The sequence below is a fragment of the Myotis daubentonii genome, chromosome 12, assembly GCF_963259705.1.
Source record: "Myotis daubentonii chromosome 12, mMyoDau2.1, whole genome shotgun sequence".
In the NCBI taxonomy this organism is placed as follows: domain Eukaryota; kingdom Metazoa; phylum Chordata; class Mammalia; order Chiroptera; family Vespertilionidae; genus Myotis; species Myotis daubentonii.
Genome location: NC_081851.1, coordinates 13148030 through 13154327, shown reverse-complemented (window position 1 = coordinate 13154327; position 6298 = coordinate 13148030). Strand labels below are relative to the sequence as shown.

The 6298-nt window shown below is 42.4% G+C and overlaps 2 non-coding genes across 2 annotated transcripts; both read left to right on the top strand.

The window, feature by feature from the left end:
• The first annotated feature begins 646 nt into the window (after positions 1-646).
• On the top strand, positions 647-849 carry LOC132214053 (small nucleolar RNA SNORA74). The gene has a single exon (XR_009448152.1). It is a non-coding gene; the product is annotated as a small nucleolar RNA SNORA74 (small nucleolar RNA).
• A 2776-nt stretch (positions 850-3625) lies between these two features.
• On the top strand, positions 3626-3729 carry LOC132214031 (U6 spliceosomal RNA). The gene has a single exon (XR_009448131.1). It is a non-coding gene; the product is annotated as a U6 spliceosomal RNA (small nuclear RNA).
• The last annotated feature ends 2569 nt before the right edge of the window (positions 3730-6298 follow it).

Genomic DNA, 6298 nt, shown 5'->3' with positions numbered 1-6298 from the left:
GGGTAAGAGTGGGAGGTGGGGGTGAGGGGTAGTGTTGGGGGATGAGAGCTGGCGGGAGGGGAGTTGGGGTGGCAGATGGGGGCTGTGCATTGGGGATGTGGTGAGGCAGATGGGGGCTGGGTGTGTGGGGTGTGGGGTGGCAGGTGGGTGGCGTGTGGGGAGTAGGGGGTAAGGTTGGTGGTGACAGGTAGGGGAGGGAGAAGAGGGCATAGGGGGGATAAATGGTGATAGAAGGAGACTTGACCTGAAGCCAGTGAGCACACAATGCGATATACAAATGATGCATTATAGAATTGCACACCTGACCTATGCAATTTTATTAATGAATGTCACCCAAATAAGGTTGATTAAAAATAAATAAAAGGTGGGTCTTTTGAGGTTGATTAGGTTATGAGGGTGGAGCCCTCGTGAATAGGATTAATACCCTTTTCAAAGATATCCCATGCTAGACTTATCAGGAGATGCTTTTATATGTTATGTAAATGTCTAACTACTATTTTGTACACTTGAAACTAATATTGAATGTCATCCCTAATTGAAAAAAATTAAAGAAGTAATTTTTAATAAAAATGAAAATGCAAATCAGAGTGATCTTTAAAAAATATAAATCAGATCATTACACTCTGTGCCTAAAAGCCTTAAGTGCTCCAGCAGGGGTCAGCTCTCCAGAAAGAATCATGCCTGTGAGGGTGTTACACTGCTGGGAGAGGAATGCCCTGTCTTCTTCCTCCAGTAGCTCCCTTCACTGCTCTGGTGATGTGTGGCACTGGTGCAGGGCAGAACTGTGCTTCCTTGAGAGTGAGCTAAGCATCACTTTGGCTGCTTAGTTATAGTGTGGGAGCAGACACACAGAAAATAAATTTAAGCCTTAAAAGTTCTCACAGCATTTCAACCCTCCAAACGGACCTCTATCCTCCCTTCCCTACACTCCAGCCAGCCTGGCTCACCCAGCCTTGAGGAAAGAAGGCAGGGACAGTGCTGCCCGGGAAGCCAGTGAGCATGCATCTGGTCGGAAGTCTGGAGAGAGCTCCAGTTCTCTTAGGACAGAAATGGAGGGATGAATCTGCTGAAATCAGCCACCCATGAGGGGATTCTACTTTTCACTACGTGATGGCTTGATTGCACCTGCATGATGCCACCATGCTCTCGCTCCCCTGTGGGGATCCACGAGTCATCTACAACAGGAAGCAGCTCTCTGGCCTTTGAGAATCCACAGACCTTCTGCAAAGCCCTTAAGCTCACACAGCTGATCTCAGACTACAGATTCCAGACACCTTCAATCCTGGGAAGCAGCCTCTTTTGACTTTTTCATTCTCCTCCTACAAACAATGCCAGGTCTGCGTCTTCTGTACACTGCTCAAGGATGTGTGAGGACCCAGGGGGTGGCAGCTGGACCTGATATCCCCTGGGACATTTGCTGAGTGGCCTCAGACCCAACACTGACACTGAGCTTGAACCTGCATCCATCTGGTGAGCACCACTCACCTCTACCTGGGGACTCCCTGAGAACCTCCCTCATGCAACTTGAGTGCTTCCAGAGACTCTTTCATTAACTGAGACAAACAGGCACCCGGCAGATGGAGGCAGACAGGGAGGCAGAACATGGTGTGCTCTGGGGCTTTTGCTGACCTGCCCCCAGGCTCAATGCTAGTCAAAGCCAGCTTTGGTGCCCTGCTTGGACCTTCCTGTGCTCACTGGGCCTTAGCAGAGGCTGTCACAAATTGTGAATTGCTTTGTAGATGCAAAGAGATTGCCCTGGGAGAGTCACATCAAGCATCTGACATTGTTCAGCACCAGAGTCCCTCCCAGGAAGCCCCAGGAACAACAAGCCGATAGCCAGCTTCAGAGCACATCAGAGAAGGATACAATTAGCCTCAGAAGCGGCAGATCCAAAGAGAGATCTAGGAAGGCACCAGACCCCGCTGAGATGAATTGCGCTCCATGTGGTCAACACCTGTCAGCAGCTCATACACTACACTGTAGGCAGGGTACACTGTGGTCACAGCCAACTAGCCTGAGCATCGAATCACTACATGAATGGGCCAACAGCCATCAAGAATCAACTGCCACAGGAAGGTTCACATAACACACACGGGACATCCCTGGAGCACTCAACTCAGATGAACAAGAAGAAATTGCCACTGGGTTCCACAGGACTCCTACTACACGAAGCCACACTACCAAGACCTGGATTTTAATACAAAGAAAGAAACACACAGAGGCAGCCAAAATGCAAAGAAACATGCCCCAAATTTAAGAACAGGGGACACATCCAGAAAAAATGCTAAACAAAGTGAGGCAAGCAATATTTCAGATAGTTAATTTAAGTTAGGTGAAGAATGGATGAAATCATTGGGAACTTGAAAACTGATAGTAGGCATGAAAAAGAACATTTAAGCCATATAAAAGATCCAGTCAGAAATAAAGAGTAAAATCTTTGAAATGAAGAATACACTAGAGAAAATAAATAATTTGATTAAGGAGAGAATCAAATTAGTGATTTGGAAGACAAGGTCACAGAAGACAAAAGCAGCAAAAAGAAAAAAGAACTTTTAAAAATGAGGAATGTTTAGGGGACTTTTGGGACAACATGACACATTAACAACAACCACATTATAGCAGTACAAGGACAAAAGAAAGGTTAAGGGACTACACCATATTAAAAGAAATAATGACCGAACACTTCCCTAACCTGGTGAAGGAAGAGACACACGTCCAGGAAGCACAGAGTCCCAAACAAGATGAACCCAAAAAGGCTTGACACCAGGACACATCATCATGACAATGACAAAGATTAAAGACAGGACATCTTAAAAGCAACAAAAGAAAGACGGTCAGTTACCTACAAGGGAGCTCCCATAAGACTGTCAGCTTATTTCTCTACAAAAACATACCAGGCCAGTAGGGATTGGCACAAAATATTCAAAATAATGACAAGCTAGGACCTTCAACCAAGACTACTTTACCCAGTAAGGCTGTCATTTAAAATTGATGGAGAAATAAAGAGCTTCCCAGACAAGAAACAGCAAAAGAAGTGTGTTACCACCAAACCATTAGTATAAGAACTATCGAGAAGGAATAAAAGGGAAACAGAGTTAAAAGAATAAAACATATCTACAAATAATCACTTTAAATGTAAGTGGCTTGACTGCTGCAATTAAAAGACATGGTAGCTGAATCGATAAGAAATCAAGAACCATATATATGCAGTCAACAAGAGACCTATCTCAGAATGAAAGACATACAGACAAAAAGCAAGGGGATGGCAAAAGGTATTTCATGCAAATACAAATGTGAAATATGCCGGGGAGGTAAACCTAGAGCTGACAAAACAGACTTTAAAACAAAGGCTATATTGAGCGATAAGAATGGACACCACAGAATGATAAAGAGAGCAATCCAACAAGAGGATATAACCCTTGCAAACATGTATTTCTTCAACATAAGAGCAAGTAAATGTGTAAATCAAATCCTGATGTACATAAATGGAGAGTTCAACAATAATACAGACGTCGTAGGGGATTTGAACAATCCCACTGGCATCAATGGCTGGATCTTCCGCACAGAAAATCAAGAAGCAAAGAGTGGCCTGGTGCTGGACTCTGCAGCAGCAGCAGCAGCAGCAGCAGCAGCAGCAGCACATATAGTAAAGCTGGAATGATGGAGAGGAAATTAGGGTGGCCCCTGCGCAAGGGTGACACTCAAATCAGTGAAGCGTTCCCTTCCCCCTAGCGTGTGACATGCTCCCCTGGATCCCCTAGGCTCCCCTGGCTCCCCTGGGCTGGGGCCCCTGCGGGTGGGGGTGGAGGGAGATGGGCGGGGGCTGGGTGGGGAGGGAGACGGGCGGGGGCTGGGGGGGGAGGGAGAAGGCGGGGGGGAGACTTGGGCCCTGACCTCCTCCTGGGCTGGGGTCCCTGTGGGTGGGGGCGGAGGGAGATGGGCAGGGGCTGGGGGGGGAGGGAGATGGGCGGGGGCTGGGGGGGGAGGGAGAAGGTGGGGGGGAAGACTTGGGCGCTGCCTCACCCTTGCACAGGGCGGCCTCACACCTAGTCTTTAAAAAAAAAAAAAGAGTGGACTGAAATAACACAATAGATCAAATGGATTTAATTGGTATCTTCAGAGCATTTTCACCCTGAAGCAGTAGAATATACATTCTTTTTAAGTGGACGTGCAACATTATCTAGATAGACCACATGTTAGGGCACAAAAACAGTCTCAGTAAATTTAAGAAGATTGAAATCATATCAAGAATCTTTTCTGATCATAACTGTATAAAACTAGAAGTCAATTAGAAAAAACTGACCTACAAGTGATCTATTACTGAATTGTACACACCTAAAACCACCCATGCCCCAATAAATTTATTAACAGAGATAAAAGCAATGAAAAGCAAAAATGAATAAATAAATAAAAATTTGGGGATACATGGTGGTGAGAATTGCATGTCAATATACTTGATGTATACTTAAATGTGGTTAAAACTCTAAATCTTATATTTATTTGACCACAATAAAAATTAGTAATTATAGGATTAAAAAGAAAAAGAAAAAACTATAAAACACAGAAAGTCTTGGAGGCTAATTAACATGTTACTAAACAATGAATAGATAACAATGAGATCAAGGAAATAATGAAATAATACCTTGAAACACATGGAAATGAGAACACAACAATCCTAACGCTATGGAGTACAGGATAAGCAGTCCTAAGAGGAAAATTCCTAACATTACAGGCCTACCTCAAGAAACAAGAAAAATCTGAAATACATCATCTAACTTGACACTTAGAGGAACTAGTGCAAAAGAAAAACAAAGACACCATAAAGTGAGAAGAATAAAGAAAATAATAAAGATCAGAGCAGAAATAAACAAAGCAGTAAAAAACAAACATGAGATCAATGAAGCTAAGGCCATTTTGTGTCAGTGGTTAGAGATGTGGTCCACGGAACAAAGGATCATGCGTTCGATTCCCAGTCAAAGGCATGTACCTGGGTTGCAGGTTCACCCCTGCCACCTGTTGAGGTGTACATGTGTGTGAGACAACCATTTGATGTGTGTGTCTCACACTGATCTCTCTCTCTCTCTCTCTCTCTCTCTCTCTCTCTCTCTCTTTCCCCTCTCTTTCTCCCTTCTTACCTCCCTCCCTCCCTCCCTCCCACATCTCTAAAAAAAAAAATTCATTGGACAATATATACTAGGTGAGAATTAAAAGAAAAAATAACTTCTCAACAAACGTAGGTGCTGGACTGGATGGCTTCACAGTGCATTTCATCAAACAGTCAGAGAAGAACTAGCACCTGTTCTCCTCAAACTCATCCAAAACACTCAAGACAGGGGAAGCCTCCCAAGCTCATTTTATGCGTCCAGCATTCTCCTAATCCCAAACCAGAATAAGACTTTATAAACAAAAAAAATTATAGGTTAATATCCCTGATGAATGTAGATGCTAAAATCCTCAACAAAATATTGGCAAACTGGATCCAGTAATACATTTAAAAGATTACACATCAGGATGAAGTGGGATTTATTCCAGGGATGCAAGCTTGGTACAGTATCTACACATAAAAAACACGATACATCGTAAACAAAATAAAGAATCAAATTCACATGATTACAACAATAGACGCAGAAAGCATTCACCAAAACACAACACCTATTCATTATAACAACTCTCAGTGAAAATGTGAATAAAGGGAATTCACCTGAACATAATAAAGATCATGAAGAAAGAAGAAAGAATAAGAAAGAAAGAAAGAAAGGAAGGAAGGAAGGAAGGAAGGAAGGAAGGAAGGAAGGAAGGAAGGAAGGAAGAAAGAAAGAAAGAAAGAAAGAAAGAAAGAAAGAAAGAAAGAAAGAAAGAAAGAAAGAAAGAAAGAAAGAAAGAAAGAAAGAAAGAAAGAAAGAAAGAAAGAAAGAAAGAAAGAAAGAAAGAAAGAAAGAAAGAAAGAAAGAAAGAGAAAGAAAGAAAGAAAGAAAGAAAGAAAGAAAGAAAGAAAGAAAGAAAGAAAGAAAGAAAGAAAGAAGGAAGTGGAAGAAAGAAGAAAGTGAAAGAAAGGAAGGAAAGACAGGAAGAAGTTGAAGAAGATACAAATTAATAAAAGCACATACGGTGTTCAAAGATAGGAAGAATTAACAATGTTCAAATGTCCAATGACGTAATTCAGAGAGCTACAACAAATATCACAAAAATTTATATGGAAGTACAAAAAACACACAAAAAACACCAAAAAACCCAACACACACACACACACACAAACAAAACAAACAAAATAAAACCAAACCAATAGAGTAATCTTGAG